The 18,728-nt window shown below is 43.6% G+C and overlaps 1 long non-coding RNA gene across 1 annotated transcript in view; it reads left to right on the top strand.

The window, feature by feature from the left end:
• The window catches only part of LOC141271118 (uncharacterized), a 115,852-nt gene extending 99,890 nt beyond the window's left edge, over nucleotides 1–15,962 (top strand). The window contains exons 4-5 of the long non-coding RNA XR_012321836.1: nucleotides 13,519–13,575; nucleotides 15,395–15,962. This is a non-coding gene — a long non-coding RNA (uncharacterized lncRNA). The remainder of the gene's footprint in view (nucleotides 1–13,518; nucleotides 13,576–15,394) is intronic.
• The last annotated feature ends 2,766 nt before the right edge of the window (nucleotides 15,963–18,728 follow it).

Here is an 18,728-nt window from a genome sequence, read left to right as displayed (position 1 = left end):
ACTGATTCTATTAGGCCATCTATACTAAGATCCACCAGATTTAAAATTAATAATGATGTTTATCTGTATCTTGGCTGGAAAATAATTTGGGCTTTGTAGCAGTGTGCAGTACTGATTCTATTAGGCCATCTATACTAAGCTCCACCAGATTTAAAATTACTAATCATGTGTATCTGTATCTTGGCTGGAAAATAATTTGGGCTTTGTAGCAGTGTGCAGTACTGATTCTATTTGGCCATCTATACTAAGCTCCGCCAGATTTAAAATTACTAATCTTGTTTATCTGTATCTTGGCTGGAAAATAATTTGGGCTTTGTACCAGTGTGCAGTACTGATTCTATTAGGCCATCTATACTAAGCTCCACCAGATTTAAAATTACTAATCATGTTTATCTGTATCTTGGCTGGAAAATAATTTGGGCTTTGTAGCAGTGTGCAGTACTGATTCTATTATGCCATCTATACTAAGCTCCACCCGATTTAAAATTACTAATCATGTTTATCTGTATCTTGGCTGGAAAATAATTTGGGCTTTGTAGCAGTGTGCAGTACTGATTCTATTAGGCCATCTATACTAAGCTCCACCAGATTTAAAATTAATAATAATTTTTAGCTGCATCTAGCCCAGAGAATAATTTTGGGGCTCCTAGATGCGCACTACCTGCAACATGACCCTCAGATTGTCAGAATTCGAAGTAATCCTGACTACTGGGTTGCCACACTATTAGATCCCCCACACTCTTCAATCAACCTTTTCATTTTAGTAAAGAACAAAAAAATTGTCATTTTTGAAATTAGAAGCATTAGCAGGTTATTAGAAACTGAAATCAAACAGTTTTCAACTCAAAACTTTATTCTAGGTGATGTTACATTTGCACATAGGACCCATTGTTCGAAAGGAGCTTCTGAACTCTCTCGTCCATTGAATTTGTCAGGTTTTGAATGGTTTCTTCTTCAATTGTTTTGCATGAGGACAGAATACCCTCCCAGAGCTGTTGCTTAGATGTGAACTGCCTCTCGCCATCATAGACACTCCTTTTGATGATGCTCCAGAGGTTCTGAATGGGGTAGAGGTCAGGGGAGCATGGGGGTCACACCATAAGTTTGTCCCCTTTTATGCCCATATCAGCCAGAGATGCAGATGTGTTATGTGCATCATGAGACCGTGCATTATCATGCATGAAAATGATCTTGCTGTGGAATACGCGGTTCTTCTTCTTGAACCATGGCAGGAAGTGCTGTTTGAGAAACTCCACATACATTATGGAGTTCATCTTTACCCCTTCAGGGATCCTAAAGGGTCCGACAATCTCTCTCCCCATGATTCCAGCCCAAAACATTACTCCACCTCCTCCTTGTTGGCGCTGTAGCCGTGTTTGCGTGGGGTGTCCATCAACCAGCCATCCTCCACTCCATCCATCTGGACCATCGAGCGTTGCATGGCACTCATCCGTGAACAAAACAGTTTTGAAGTCAGTCTTCATGTATTGTTTGGCCCACTGGAGCCGTTTCTGCTTGTGTGCAGTGGATAGAGGAGGTCGACAGGATGGTTTACGCACAGCTGCAAACATCTGAAGGACCCTGCATCTTGTTTTTCAGGGGACGTTGGAGGCACCAGCAGCTTCAAAAACTTGTCTGCTGCTATGACAAGGCTTTTTTGCCGCTGCTCTTTTAACCTGACGTAATTGCCTGTAGGAAAGAGTCCTCAATTTGCCCTTATCAGCACGCACACGTGTGTACTGTGAATCAGCTACATACTTCTTGATTGCCAAGACACTTCATCCTGATCATCGCACAGTGTTGATTGTAGTCATGCCTTGACCTAAACACTCCACAATTTGTTGCTTCTCAGCAGCCGACACATCCTTTTTCTTTCCCATTTTGGCAGAAAATGTAGGCTGCTTAATAATGTGGGACAGCCTTCTTAAGTAGTCTTGCCTTTCATTGGACACACCTGCCAAACTAATTAGCACAGGTGTCTGCAATTGCTTACAGTGATATAAAGAGCCCTGACACACATCACCATCAATGAGTTTAACTGACAAACAAACAAATTCTTCCCTTATCACTCCTAAACACTTTTTGCATAATAATTTGGAACACAGTGTACATGTGCTTTTCCACAAAACACCAGTGGTTCACGTAGTGAATCTTACAGTTCTAACTTGCCAACCGTGGTCTGTATGGAGTTGTTCAATAATGGGCCCAAAATTAAGATAACATAGACGGGAGAGGTCTCTATGAATAGGAATTCCTAAGTATTTGATACCCTGTGAGGGCCAGGCAAAGGGAAAGTTGGACTGGATGGAATCCTGTATGGATTTGGGGAGGGAGACATCGAGGGCCTCAGACTTCGCTGCATTGATTTTAAAATTTGACCATGTAACAAAGTGATCTATTTCAGCCATAACAGCAGGGATGGATATATGTGATTGAGTGATATATACTAGGACATCATCAGCAAATAGAGAGCACTTGTAATCGGTGCCTCCCACCTCAATCCTCCTAATATTGGGGTTATGGCGAATTGATGAGAGCAGGTGCTCCGTCACTAGGATGTATAAGAGAGGGGACAGAGGACATCCCTGCCTTGTCCCATTGGTGATTATGAAAGGTGATGAAAATGTTCTGACGCGCCCCTTGGGCCTTGGGACACCCGGTGCCGGACCCTTTTTGGTGGATGCTGGTGGTTGTAGTCTCCGTGGCGGCGACCCGGTTCCGTGGCTCAGGGCGGTCAAACCAGTGGCGGAACTATTTATGTGGTTTTGATGTTTAAATGTTCGACTACGCCACCCGTGGATTGCGGTCAGAGTGAACCGCTGCTGCAGGGCAGACCGTTGAGGCTGGTGTTTTGGGTGCAGCAGAGCATAGTATAACTCCCCACGGGAGGAGTATAGCCTCAGGGCAGTGTATGCGGAGGATGGGGGTGATGGTGCAGGGCAGCAGCAGTAACGACACGGAGTCAGTGATGCAGTACAGGGCCTTTACTCACAGTTCTTATTATCCAGACCACTTCTGCTGGTAACGGCTGCCCACGTCGTACTATGCTCACCAGGTGAGGGGCTCAGACAACTCCCAGGTAACTTTGGAGCCCTTCACAGGACCCCCTTTGTGTGTCCTTTGTCTGGACTTTCTTTCCAACGCTTCTGTCCGGCTGCCTCGGGCCTCCTCTTGGTAAACTTGGCGCCAGTTTCCCTGACCCTATGTGGTGCCTTCCTAGCGGGTGTAGCGAGGGGCTGCACCACATAAAATGTCACAGCCTCCGGTTTCTAGCTGAGGGTCGTTTCCCGCCTCCACTAGTTTCGGGGACCGGTCTCCCCCTTTGGCCTGACCCCTCCACGCAGGTGGATTCGGGCGTGCGGTGGCGACTCGCCCGTCCGCACCCCTGGGATCCCTTCGTCCCTCGTTCCTGGAGCCTTCTCCGCTCCTCTTCCTTCCTTCTCCCTCTTCCAGGCCTGGGCCTCTGTTACTAGGCCCGCCTCCGGAGCAGAGCTCATGCAGAGCCCCTGCTCCCTGTCACTTCTGCTCAGACTTCTCTGCACTGAACTAAGATGGTGCCCACCTTTTATACTTCCTTCTCAATGCACCCAGGAACTGCTACCTCCCTGCTCCTGCACTACAGGGTTCCCCTTCCTCAGTGTTCCCTCCCTCCACTCCAGCCTGGGACAGGGACTGTCGTGCCCTTCTCAGGGGCATATTGGTCGCCCTGCCCCACGGCAATGTTGTGTAATGCATGCAGGTGTCGGGGTCCTGATCCACACTCCATCCTTACCTGAGAGTGAGATATCACACCTCTGGGTGAGGTGCAATACTTCTGTAGCAACCGAGCCCTCGGGGTGCTACAATTCCATTTATCTTCAGCCTAGGTGACGTATTGCGATACAGGGCCGTGATTTGGGCTATAAAAGGGTCCCCTAGACCCCTACCCCAAGCTTTTTAAGAGAATCATATATGGCGTGCCAGGAGACTCTATGGAATGCTTTCTCAGCATCCAACGAGAGTATCTAATTACAAATTTTTAACTGCATTTAGCCCAGGAAATACTTTGTGCCTAGTAGCAGTGTCTGCTAGTCAGCGGATTATCCCAGCTGTTAAGCAAGCTACACCACCTGTAGTTTGGACACTTAATTTTTTCAAAGGAAATGCTTCGGGACCCCGGGATACTCAGTGAAGAGCATCAGGAGGCACCCCAAGGCATAGGGGCTGGGACTGGCGGTAGGACGCCTTGAGGTGGACCGCCGAGCTCGATCCTTATAAAAGCTTTTTAACTGCAGCAGCTTTAGTGGACGCTACTGGAGCTGGAATTACACGGCTGCTGGCATGAGACTTGCCCTCCAATAGATCCTTGTAAAAGGATTTAAAGTGTATTCATTCAAATTAAAGAGACAATTTAAATTAAAAAGCTTAGAGCTGCCTCCACCACAGGGGGGCTCGCTCGACCCACCAGCGGACAGGCACCAGTATTGGGAGAGGGGGGCTGGCCGTCAGGGTCCACCGCGGCTCTGGCACAAACCCGGCGACACGGAGGTGGCACGGGCAGGAACGGACTGGCCGTGTCGGCTTCTCACTTTTTGGATTTTAGAAGGGCATGACATGCCTATATCTGTGTCTCCCCCTCCTTTTACTCCTCCACCTCTTTTCTTTTCACATGACTATATGTACTTGTCACTTTTCCATGTGTTAGTTATGTCTTCTGAGCAGTTTGTCAGCTTTTGGACACCTTTGAAGTTGTTTTCTATGTGTTTCTATGTGTTTTTGTTTGCCTGCCATTGGTTTTAACGGTGTTCGAAGGTGTTTGACGAACAGTTCGACGAACAGCTCGGTGAACACATGGGTGTTCGACGAACCGAACCGAACTCGAACACTACGGGGGTGGCTCAACACTAATTGTAATCCATGTAAACAGCATTACCTGCGCAAATACTGTATGGCATTACACACTGACTGTGGTTCCAGGCAATATGCTACTGTATTTTGCCTCATTTGAATAGTTAACAAGTAATATTGCCACATGAACAGAAACACAGAGCAGACTTCAAAGAAAGTGATATGTAACTTTTTATTAGAGCTGTTAAAAGTTCTATTCTGCCATTTCTAGGAATGCTAGCTAACATGAATTTTTAACAAGTCCTCTTTTTTTTTTTCCAGTTAAGCAGGTTCTACTATTTGTCAGCCAAAAGCTTTCAGGGCATGTAGGAAGTTGCAAATTCTTTGATATATTTTATCTATTTATGGGTTCTGTTGATCTGAATGGGAACATTTTAAATGTCAATTTGCATTTTGTAATGTTTCTATTTTGAAAAAACAAAAGCTTTGTGTGCTATGAAGAGAGATACAGGTGCATCTCACAAAATTAGAATATCATCAAAATGTTAACTTATTTCAGTTCTTCAATCCAAAAAGTGAAACTCATTATATAGAGTCATTACAAACAGAGTGATCTATTTCAAGTGTTTATTTCTGTTAATGTTGATGATTATGGCTTACAGCCAATGAAAACACAAAAGTCATTATCTCAGTAAATTAGAATACTTTATAACAACAGCTTGAAAAATGATTTTAAAATCTGAAATGTTGGCCTACTGAAATGTATGTTCAGTAAATGCACTCAATACTTGGTCGGGGCTCCTTTTGCATCAATTACTGCATCAATGCGGCGTGGCATGGAGGCGATCAGCCTGTGGCACTGCTGAGGTGTTATGGAAGCCCAGGTTGCTTTGATAGCAGCCTTCAGCTCGTCTGCATTGTTGGGTCTGGTGTCTCTCATCTTCCTCTTGACAATACACCATAGATTCTCTATGGGGTTAAGGTCAGGCGAGTTTGCTGGCCAATCAAGCACAGTGATACTGTTGTTTTTAAACCAGTGTAATGCAGGTGCCGGAATGCAACGCACAGAGACACAAGGCGAGAACAGTCAGAGATACTGTAATTGTAAACAGTTTTATACAACAGGTATTCTGAAACATGGGATTAGCAACAAGGGTAATGAACAGTGGTTTGAAATATCAGCAAAATGCCAAATTTCTCCAAGTAAGGCGCAGTCTCTTAAAGTAAGGCGCAGTCTCTCAAAGTAAGGTGATGCCCTAAATCATGGGAGACACCACGCAAGTTCTTTAACTGTGCATTTGGCCCTAGCGGAGGTCACCGGTTATTCCCGCTAGGCCGTGAGTCTCTTCCGGACAAATTCAATTAGATCACGTTGTGCTACTTTAGCCCCAACCGTTCCCCTCCCAACCTGAGTGCATAAACCCAATTGTCCCCGGTACCGTGGGTGAACAGTGGAAGTGACGGCCCTGCTCACGTATGCAGCTCCTCTGCTTCCGCTGGCGTGACTTTCCTGGGGCAACCGTCTCTCAACTCCTCTCTGCTTGGCCGTTGGAGGCAGTCTCTCGAGCCTTGGATAGGGGGGTCCAGGCCTCGTCTGTCGGCGGGCGACGTCGGGTTCCGCAAACTCACTCAGCACCGCGATCAGGTTCCTAGTCCCCTCAGCAGGCACAGCACTCGGGTCACAACTGTGAGGGATCCGGAGATCTTTTACCGGTGCCCGGCTGGAGCACCTCTCAGGCCTCAGGATTTGGCCTGTCACGTGGGGTTTCTCAGGAGGCAGGGAGCACGTCTGCTCCTTTCTGCTGCTTGGCGCCAAAAACCCCTCAGGTTTGGCGCGCTGGCCTCTTATCTCCTGGAACTCCTTCCTGGAAGTCACCTGATCGGGTCCAGCATCTGAACTTTCCCTCCCTGCAACTTCCCTTGCATATTTTGTTTCCGCTTGACTGTATCTGGCCAGTAGATGGCAGTCTCGCTCCATCCTTGAAACGTCATGTTGAAGTCCTTTTACAAGCTTTCTTGCCTGTTCTACACCAGGTATTGGTACTTTTGGCAGTGTGGACAGGTGCCAAGTCCTACTGGAGAATGAAATTTCCATCTCAAAAAGCTTGTCAGCAGAGGGAAGCATGAAGTGCTCTAAAATGTCCTGGTAGACGGCTGCGCTGACTTTGGTCTTGATAAAACACAGTGGACCTACACCAGCAGATGACATGGCTCCCCAAACCATCACTGAGTGTGGAAACTTCACACTTGACCTCAAGCAGCTTGGATTGTGTGCCTCTCCACTCTTCCTCCAGACTCCGGGACCTTGATTTCCAAATGAAATGCAAAATTTACTTTGCATTACTTAGTGTGTCAGTGACTGCCTTCTGGAAATCTGTCAAGTCAGCAGTCTTCCCCATGATTGTGGAGCCTACTGAAACAGACTAAGGGACCTTTTTAAATGCTTAGGAAGCCTTTGCAGGTGTTTTTTCTTAATTGTTTCAATTTACTGAGATAATGACTTTTGTGTTTTCATTGGCTGTAAGCCATAATCATCAACATTAACAGAAATAAACACTTAAAATAGATCTCTCTGTAATGACTCTATATAATATATGAGTTTCACTTTTTGTATTGAAGAGCTGAAATAAACTAACATTTTGATGATATTCTAATTTTGTGAGATGCACCTGTGTATCTTAGGAATCCTTTGAATCCTGAGGCTGTTTCTAGACATGATGGCATGCTGGTTTTACTCACCCGTCTCAGCTCTAGTGCCAGGCCTTATTACCTTCTCTTATGGCCAACTTACTATGTACAAGTTGATGCTGGGTTCCTGCAGTACTCTGCAAGCATCTCTGATGTCTGCATCCAAGGCCTTTTAAGGCTGTCTAAGGTACCCATGTGTGCTTAAGTATTTAAGAAGCATAGCTCCCAGTTACAACGTGTTTCTCGGGAGTTTGTCTCATCATCCATTTCACTTAGCTTCATCTCTGCAAACTCCTGTCTAGATTCCAGAAACCAATTACTACTTGTGAACTCAGACAAGTGAATTCTCTTCTGTCTTAGCGCTGCTGCTACAAGCTGTAACGAGGTGGCACGGGGTGGTAGTCGTGGGCGAGTCTACTGAACAACCTTCAGCGAGCACCCCGGCACCTCGCACATGAATAAACGGATAGAGTCAGTGCTTTTAAATAAAACCAACTTTACTGACAGATTGCAGTGTACAGGCAGGTGCAGCAGATATTCTCAGGCCCAGGTCTTATGCAGGGACAATAAGCCGTTTCTCTACCTTCTGACTCAGTTTATCACAGCAGGCAGACTTTCATCTTCAGCACACCCTCTGTCCTGGTTGCCGCTTGTCCTAGGGAAGCTGTGCTACTCGGATAACGCTCCTATCCCTTTTCCACAGTCCCTGTTCTCTCTCGCTGTGCTACTAGGATATATATATATATATATATATATACAGTGCTGGCCAAAAGTATTGGCACCCCTGCAATTCTGTCAGATAATACTCAGTTTCTTCCTGAAAATGATTGCAATCACAAATTCTTTGGTATTATTCTCTTCATTTAATTTGTCTTCAATGAAAAAAACACAAAAAGAATTGTCCTAAAGCCAAATTGGATATAATTCCACACCAAACCGAAAAAAGGGGGTGGACAAAAGTATTGGCACCCTTTGAAAAATCATGTGATGCTTCTCTAATTCGTGTAATTAACAGCACCTGTAACTTACCTGTGGCACCTAACAGGTGTTAGCAATAACTAAATCACACTTGCAGCCAGTTAACATGGATTAAAGTTGACTCAACCTCTGTCCTGTGTCCTTGTGTGTACCACATTGAGCATGGAGAAAAGAAAGAAGACCAAAGAACTGTCTGAGGACTTGAGAAACCAAATTGTGAGGAAGCATGAGCAATCTCAAGGCTACAAGTCCATCTCCAAAGACCTGAATGTTCCTGTGTCTTCCGTGCGCAGTGTCATCAAGAAGTTTAAAGCCCATGGCACTGTGGCTAACCTCCCTAGATGTGGACGGAAAAGAAAAATTGACGAGAGATTTCAACGCAAGATTGTGCGGATGGTGGATAAAGAACCTCGACTAACATCCAAACAAGTTCAAGCTGCCCTGCAGTCCGAGGGTACAACAGTGTCAACCCGTACTATCCGTCGGCGTCTGAATGAAAAGGGACTGTATGGTAGGATACCCAGGAAGACCCCACTTCTTACCCCGAGACATAAAAAAGCCAGGCTGGAGTTTGCCAAAACTTACCTGAGAAAGCCTAAAACGTTTTGGAATAATGTTCTCTGGTCAGATGAGACAAAAGTAAAGCTTTTTGTAAAAAAGCATCAACATAGAGTGTACAGGAAAAAAAAGAGGCATTCAAAGAAAAGAACACGGTCCCTACAGTCAAACATGGCGGAGGTTCCCTGATGTTTTGGGGTTGCTTTGCTGCCTCTGGCACTGGACTGCTTGACCGTGTGCATGGCATTATGAAGTCTGAAGACTACCAACAAATTTTGCAGCATAATGTAGGGCCCAGTGTGAGAAAGCTGGGTCTCCCTCAGAGGTCATGGGTCTTCCAGCAGGACAATGACCCAAACACACTTCCAAAAGCACTATAAAATGGTTTTAGAGAAAGCACTGGAGACTTCTAAGGTGGCCAGCAATGAGTCCAGACCTGAATCCCATAGAACACCTGTGGAGAGATCTCAAAATGGCAGTTTGGAGAAGGCACCCTTCAAATATCAGGGACCTGGAGCAGTTTGCCAAAGAAGAATGGTCTACAATTCCAGCAGAGCATTGTAAGAAACTCATTGATGGTTACTGGAAGCGGTTGTTCGCAGTTATTTTGGCTAAAGGTTGTGCAACAAAGTATTATGCTGAGGGTGCCAATACTTTTGTCTGGCCCTTTTTTGGAGTTTTGTGTGAAATGATCAATGATTTGATTTTTGCTTCATTCTCTTTTGTGTTTTTTCCTTGCAAGCAAATTAAATGAAGATAATAATACCAAAGAATTTGTGATTGCAATCATTTCAGGAAGAAACTGAGTATTATCTGACAGAATTGCAGGGGTGCCAATACTTTTGGCCAGCACTGTATATATATATATATATGTACATCCACAGCCTCTGTTCGGTCCTCAGCTCCTGCTGAGGGCTGTCGGCACTCTCTCTCTCTCCCCCGTACCTTCTAACCCTGGCCTGGGTCTATGGCTGCTGGACTCTGCTTAGTGCCTAGTCTCTGTCCTCGGATCCGCGCACCTTCTAACCCTGGCTCAGGTCTCTGGCTGCCGGACTCTCTGGTACTCACATGGACCCTTGATGTCTCGTGTACTGGCCTCTTCTCTCAGTGCATTTACACCATCACTGGTCCTTACTCATGGGCTTACGGCCCCACTGCTTCGACCTGTCCGCAGTCCCGACCTGTCACGAGCAGGTCCACCACTGCCTCAACTCCTTCTTTGCGGGGACACCCCCGTCTTCACACAAGCTCCCTTTCTCTGGAGATCTTCTCTGACACCTTGTTCTGGGCATGGCCGCCCGGACACTGCCACCTGACTTCCTGGCTCCTGTCTCTAAGCTCACTGCCTCTGCTCCTGCCTGCTATGCTCCTCCCCCTGGCCAACTCTGCCATGCTGCTGTAACTAGGCAACTACTGCTCTGTACAATACAGGGAGAACACATAAAAGCATCAACATTAGATTAGACATTACACTCACACGGGGACAAGTACTGCTGCACGTGGAAATAATAACAGGGAAAAGTCCTTCTTAAAGGGGTGGTGGCGTCCATCCCCCTTACAAAGCTACAAGTAACTTGCTCATATCTGCTAACAAAGTACCTGATTGCAAATACAGTATGTCTGTGTTATTAACCATTGCCCTGATGAAAGTTCTTGATTGCATACATGTCTGCTATTAACCATATACCTGCTACAAGGTCATAATTGCATAAATGTCTGCTATTAAGCATATCCCTGCAGTAAGTTCCTTATTGCATAAGTTTCTGCTATTAACCATATCCTTTCTGCAATTTCAATACTTCTTTGCTGTTCCTTTGTGTGATAGACATCTAGCAGCATCTAGTACTTCCCATTTCGCTTGCTCTTCTGCTGTCATACACACTCTGCTGTCCTGGTACTCACTCTTACATGGAATGTCTTTTTCTGCTGAATCATCGCTTCTGGTTCTTGCTGCTGTTAAGTGGCGTGGGGCAGTAGTCGTGGGTGAGCTACTCATCTCTTATGCCCTGGTACGTTACATGAAAGTGGGGGCCCTGCCTGGGTGTGTGCATTTGTACTATGGGGGCAATGCACCCTTGCAGGCCTCATGTAACTGATAACTTTGGTTGGCCAGGACCAGATGTTTTACAGTTCAATGAGGGAGACCACCAGTCAAAAATAAACTTTTTACTGAACGATAACTTGATGGCAATTATATACTGTAGATAGCGGGTACACATCTTGATGAACGTTTCCTTCACAATATGTGGCATTTTTCACACACAGTTTCAATTCCTTCCTCTTTACTCACCTGTCCTCTATCTTCACCATTCCTCACTACTTCACCACAACCCAGCTCAGTAGTACAGGTCAGCTAGCAAGAGTCCTTTACTCAAACCACGGTCTGCGTCTCCTTTCCTCTCAAAGGAATTATATTGCCTATATGGCTGGTACTTATCTTCTTTGTCCCTGACGCTTTGGAAGTTCTGCATGAGGCACTCTCTTTATCTCAAGTACTCTGTCCTGTCTTGACCAGTTACCTCTTGGAGTTACAAACTTTGGACCGTACTGCTAGGTGTTCATTTCAATTAGTCGGTCACTTCTCACCTTTCTTCTACTGGGATCTTGCTATCTTCTGTCAGAGTCTCCTCCCACGTTAGGGACACCCACATCATGCAACACTGCTCAGATCAGACCTTAGGTCTACTTTGTATGCACACTGGGCCCTATCTCCCAGGAATCTGTCTCTGTCCCTTGACCATAGCCCCTCCCACTCTGGGCTAGTCCCAACCACTAACTCAAACTCTCCCTACCGTCAGGCAACACACAACATTATCACAAATAACACATGTCACAATTCACAATACAACATTACACTTGTTCTTCAAGCGGGAATGTGGGCAATATGTCCATCTCCTTACACTGTTGACCCCAAGCTATGGTTAAGAGAATCCACCTACCTAGGTGACCCCATAACAGCTGGCAACTATGCCCTTTGACATGTACACTCAAGCAGAATATATTCAAGCAGAATGCCATGCAAATTAGTTTAAGCCAGCTTGTTTGTGTGGCGCTTGAATTCTCAGTCAATTAAAAACATCATAATTTTTAATTTTTAATGTAATGTATATAATATGTATTTGGAGAAGAAAGCAGAAGTTCCACATCCTCCACAGCTTTCTCTGGATACTTGCCAGTTTCAATTTCACAACTACCAGGAAGGGAGGAAAACATAAGTGTTTACGAAATAGGTTTTCTGCAATAAAATTCCATTAGGAAAGAAAAAAATGTAAATTAAGAATAATCTTCCTACTATTAAACCACAAAAAGTGAAGAGGCTGCACTGACACTTATACAAATATATCATTACTATGGGATATTAAGCAATCTCAAGTATACTTCATATATAGTTGCTTGCATGTGCATATATAGCTACTTGCACCTTTTTGTATCAGCTTAAAATTAATTGAAAAATGAATAATAATAATAATAATCTTTTTATTTACATATTCCACAGCGCTTTACAATTCAGACAATTTAGAGACATTAGTGGCACTGTCCCCATTGAGGCTCACAATCTACATTCCCTATCAGTATGTCTTTGGAGTGTGGGAGGAAACCGGAGAACCCGGAAGAAACCCACGCAAACATGGGGAGAACATACAAACTCCTTGCAGGTGTTGTCCTTGGTGGGATTGGAACCCAAGACTCCAGTGCTGCAAGATTGCAGTGCTAACTACTGAGCCACCGTGCTGCCCACCTGCTGTTATTACATTCTGTAGTTACTTGAGGGGTGGTCTGTAAAGTTTTAATGAAATCAGTTGAGGGGCAACGGTCACATCAGAAAACTTTTGAAATGTTACAGGGACAATTTTAATTCTTGGGCGTCTGGGTGGTGCTGAAACTTTCTCCAGTCACTGAAACTAAGGGGCAGAAGAGCCCAGTCTAGCATTGCTCTCTTCAGTTATACATAGTTAAGCAAAGACGATCCAATAGACTTACTATTAGACCGTCTTCAGATAACACAACTTCTCTGAGGGTTTCTGATGCTTTGATTTAATGTGGGGTCAAGATTTAAGCCACCTAAACCCATTCAAACACATCTATTCACAAGTCACTATGACATGCTGATTTCAATGGACTGCTAGTTCAAGGTAAACCAAAATATATGATTGACTTTTCCTGAAAATAACAGCTCATCATATGGCTGCTGCAAGTGAACCTATGCCATCAGTATGTCAGGACCTCGAGTCTTGAGTATTATAGGTTAACAACTTGTTTTAAGTTGGACATTTCCAATGGATAAGAATATGGTCCTCTTGTTATTTCTTCTATTTTGCTGCATACATGCACAACACACTGCCCATGAACCACGTGTCCACAAAGCAATTCTATATAGTCTGTAAAGTGAAAAAACACCCACATTCTTATTTTGTCTTTTTTTTTTATAAGCATTAAAGTGGTGGTTGTCTCATCTTATACCTACAGTTTAAGTGGTAACCTTTCTCCTTGTGGAGAGTGATGTATCGGCTCTGGCACGTCAAGGTAAGGAGGCTTATTCGCCGTGCAATGCTACTCTGGGACATTTAATATGCAAATTGCCTCTTCAGAGAAAAAGAGGACTTGAACTCTATAGCGCCACCTATTGGAAGCAGCAATCCTACAAGTCACAATCGACCCTTTAACGAGTCGTGCAATATAACATGATAAAAGCCAAATCAGAATCTCAATTTGCAGACACGGTGTACCTACAGGCGTCAATGGAGAGTGCAAGATGCAAGCACAGTCACTTCGCCTCTGAAGAAGCACCGTGGAAGCAGCTTGTAACAGTAGTTGGGGAAATCTGCATCTATGGAATATATGAAATATATTGTGGATATGCCATGAATGCTTGAAATGCGAAAAAAAAAAACATTTACTTCAACAAATTAAGATGAAGTAAACTAACATTAGCTCACATAGACAAGAATATAGATTGGTCCCAGCAGAAGAGTTTATATTTGTATATATTATTTTTAAAATCACCTTCCCAACAGAACAATGTGTAGTTTGTTGGCAAATGTACCACGGAGGTGGTTCTAACTGCTTAGGAAATATGATATGTTTGTAATGTAGAAATGTTTGCCAGGGGCTGTGAATACACATTCATTTACTGTACAGCAAACACAATGTATGAAGTGTCAGCGGCAGGATTTCATTTCTGCCAGCCGAGATGTTTACATGATTGATAATGCATTCGCTATTGAACTCCAGTGTTTGCTTTTTATAATGTGTTACTTTCATGTTTAGTCTGAGCAGCTAGAAAAATGATTTTGGATTGTTTAGATAGTGGGGAAATTCACAGATCTGCAATAGAGAATAATGTGTTTTTTCATTTTTAAGATAATTTTAATTGAAAAATTGCAATTACCGTATTTTTCGGACTATAAGACGCACCTAGGTTTTAGAGGAGCAAAAAATGTGGTCATGATGCCCTGTTATGGGAGAGGGGGTCTGCTGCTGACACTGGTATTGGGGTAATGTCCCCTAATTCTGTTAATATCCTCCATCCTGCTATGTATGGCCCCTCCTTCCTGGTATACGTGGCCCCCATCCCTTCCTAGTATACCTGGCCCTCATCCCCATCCTGGTATGCATGGCACCCCTTGGTCCCCCATCCTGGTATGCATGGCACCCCTTGATACCCCATCCTCGTATGCATGGCACCCCTTTATTCCCACATAGCCCTCCAAATATTATAATGGCCCCCACATAGCACTCCATATAGTATACTGGGCCCAATATGGCCCTCCATATAGTATACTGGGTCCCACTTGTTAAAAGCAGCTTCATCAGTGTATATTCCAAAAAAAGATTAGGTGAGAGGTCTATAAAATGTGGGAGCTATTATATGTTTAGAACCTTTGAACTCCCAGGTTCTTAGTCATAACTTAGAACCAGGGAGTTCAAAGGTTAATAACTTAGCTATGACTATGAACCAGGGAGTTTAAAGGTTCAAAACGCATAATAGCTCCCACATTTTATAGACCTAATGTTTTTATGGAATATACGCTGATAAAGATGCTTTTAACAATTTTGGAATAGTCATTGATTTTATCTACCCATGTGTGCTGGATCCCCTACCACCTTGGTGGGATAGACTCTCCCAAGTGCTCCTGGTGCACCGTTTCCTATAATAGACGGCAGATAGGAGGGTGAAATGAATAATTTTTCTCCTCTTTTTTTATGATTTGGCTGCTATCACAGAGTATAATGCGGGGTGCATGGGGTCACATTGTGGCCCATAAGGCACTGTAACCATATCTGAAAAGTCACAAAAAATCCAAACAGTTCTAATTTTTTGCAACTTGCTTGTCATTTTCAGTTTCTTGCAGGTCTCAAGGCAACCCCAATCACGTGCATTATGTTGAGATGTAGCAGGGACATAGAGCGATCTTTGGCCGTCCATATCAAGGCAAAATTCAATGTGTAACCCCATCCTTAAAGCACATTAGTAGGTTTTCAATAAGAGGCTGTCTTGGTGTATTAATGGGCAACACACCAGTTCCAATTATTTCACATAAAATGTCATCGAAAGCTTCTCTTATATTTTATTGATGTCTTCCTTCCTCTTGCACCTAATTTTCTTTATTATAAGTTAAAAAATGAAATTATAGTTCAAAAAGTTAATCTGTTGAATATAAAGCTAGCAAGATTGTCATGTCCCATGATTTGCCCCTTTTTTGGATGTCTGTCCTTCCTCTCTCCCTGTAGTTCTGATGTAGCTCTGATGACAGTAACCTCTCCCTTCTTCTTCCTCATTCTGTATGTCATCCATGCTAAGAAGCACATGTGTCTGCATCTCTGGTTCAAAATAAGTTCTTTTTACCTACTATAATTGTGTATAACTACAAGAATTCAGCTGGAAAATAAATCTTCTTCTGGATTCTTCATACATGCCTCCGCAGTCGAGTTCAAGCTAGCTGATGATATATCTAAGTGTGAGTACTGGTTCATACTGAGGCAGCCTAGAAACTGTGTCTCAAGCACCCTACACTTGCAGCCTAGTTATAGAGTCCGAATAAGGATATTAAATTATATCTGAAGCATGTATTTTTTTCACCTCTTTATAAAGTATTGGTGAGGCCTCCTCTTAAGTGGGTTTGATATTGATAATCTATCATTAAGTATAGGTCATTAATATCAAATCAGTGGGGATCCAACACCCCCACCCATCAGCTGCTAGCAGCTCCAACTTTATTAGGAATCAATCATCTTTGTTCTTTGACTATGTTAGACAGTCTAACATGAATGTCTATTAGGATTCAAGATATAAGTGATCCAGTGCACAGAATGTGAATGTATTGATTGTTTTTCTAGCTGTCTAATCATGTAGTGGATTAGCTCTCATCCAGGATACTATATATCTCACCTTTGACCGTAAAGTTGTCAGTTGGAAAATTGCTGTTACTGCAATCACCTATTATCTTCAGGCCGCAGACGTAAATTACCTTCAGATCTGATCAGCCCATGTTAATCCTTGGATGCAATAAATTAAATCACAAATTCATTGAAGCATGTTATAAATTGTATTCTGATTGGACTAGTGTTAATTATTGAAGACATCCATTAGATAGCAGCTCTAATGTGTCATCTTAAATTAGGAGAAAAAGGCCTCATTCACACCTTTTTTTTCACAGATAAAATAAGTACTCGTTGTAGTCTCTGATGCTTGTCTTGGTCTGTTGTTTTTTACGGGTCCATTTGTTCTAACATAAATCATGGAGACATCGGTTTTGAACATCACCCATAGGGCTCATTCAGATGAGCATAGTATACATACTTGTACTGACCTAAGTTAAGTTAATCAATAGGGATGTTCAGATAAGAGTTTTTCACATGGACTTAAGGCCCCGTCACACAGAACGAGATCGCTAGCGAGATCGTTGATACGTCACGGTTTTTGTGACGCAATAGCGATCTTGCTAGCAATCTCGTTATGTCTGACAATGATCAGGCCCCTGCTGTGAGATCGCTGATCATTACAAAGCTTCCTGGACCATTCCTGGGTCATTGCGCTCCCGCTGGGCAGTGTGCATCGCTGTATTTGACACCTTATCAACGACCTCGTTAGCGATTCAGAACTGAGACACGTAGGCGTGCATAAATTGGACTTTTCCGCGCCCCTCGTCCCCGATTGGTGGTCGCTACAGCGTTCTCATTTTCCGCCGTGCATAAAGAAGGCAACAGAATAGCGATTCCATCCTTGTAGATCCTAGCAGAATTCTCCGGGCTGTTGATATCCGTTCATTTGACTGAGTCCTGATTTTGCGGATCATTGTAGCGTTCTCCGGCTGTGACTGGCCGTACATCTGGTCTTGTTCTTTTTATGTAATTTTATGCACGCCTTTGTGACACAGTACAGTCCCTATCAAGGTGTGGATCGTTGAAATAGCTGCTGTGTGAAAGCGTCCCAACGACCGCTGAGATCGTTAGTTAGATCGCTGGGGCGGCCGAAATCGTTGGGAAGTTCTGCATGTTTGACAGCTCCCCAGCGATCACGAAACGACTCTACAGCGATCCCAAAACCGTGACGTAATAACGATCTCGCTAGCGATCTCGTTATATGCGAAGGGGCCTTTAGTGTGAAAACTAATCTCTTCCCTCTTTCGTATTTTGGGTGAGATTCTCCTACTCAAATCTATGGGTACTTAAAAAATTGGGTCCCATACAAATCATCTCTTAAGGATCAGTAATTTTATGGATACATTGCAATTATTAACATAGGAAACTGTGTTTGGTCTTCTAAAAATTTTCAAATGCTGACGTATACATATGGAAGGCTTTCGGATGTCATAAGGATGTAAAATTTGAACATACGCATGACAGACATATGGATGGAATACAGATGACAATACTGATGATAATAGTCTGTTTTTTTTCTGGATGAAAATCGGATGTACTTTCACGCATTTGACTGAACTTGGCCATAAAAGCCTATGGATCCATGAAAATCTAATGGTGTGTTTGCACTGAGTCTTTTTGCTGAGTTTTTGGAGCAGAAACTGAGATTAAACTCTCCAAATGCTCCTCAAAAACTCGAAACTCTTCAAACACTTGGAGTTTTCGCTGAGATTTTGCTCCAAAAACTCAGCAAAAAGATTCTGTGTGAACATACCGTAAACAAGGGGTGCACAACTCGAGTCCTCAAGGGCCAGGAACAGTGCATGTTTTCAGGACCTCCATAGTATTGCACAGGTGATAATTTAATCACTGCACAGGTGATGATTCCAACACCTTGTGCAATGCCAAGGAAATCCTGAAAACATGCACTGTTGGTGGCCCTTGACTGGAGTAGTGCACCCCTGCCCTAAACAAACCCTAAGGCTATGTTAAAATGAGGGTATTTATAAGGTCATTGTATGCAATGGACTGCATGGGGACAGCACACAGAACAATTTTTTACCTTATTTGTTAGTGCCCTTTTATGTTCTGCATAGAAAAATTGCAACATGCTAGATCCAGTATAATCTCAGTAAATGTGATGACCATTATATTCCACAGCTTGTGATATCATTTTGCATGTTCCTCTTAAAATGTTTATTGTTGTCATGCTTGTGCCATGTAATTGTCAGTGTCCTATCTTGATATGCGCTTGGACTGGAACTGCCTTAGCTTCATTATTATCAAAGGGCCTTACACAAATGCATACATAGTAT

The sequence above is a fragment of the Phyllobates terribilis genome, unplaced genomic scaffold (genome assembly GCF_046119375.1).
Source record: "Phyllobates terribilis strain yellow unplaced genomic scaffold, ASM4611937v1 Scaffold_5__5_contigs__length_657084704, whole genome shotgun sequence".
NCBI lineage: Eukaryota > Metazoa > Chordata > Amphibia > Anura > Dendrobatidae > Phyllobates > Phyllobates terribilis.
The sequence above is the reverse complement of the archived record's forward strand: the minus strand, read 5'-3'. Positions and strand labels throughout refer to the sequence as shown.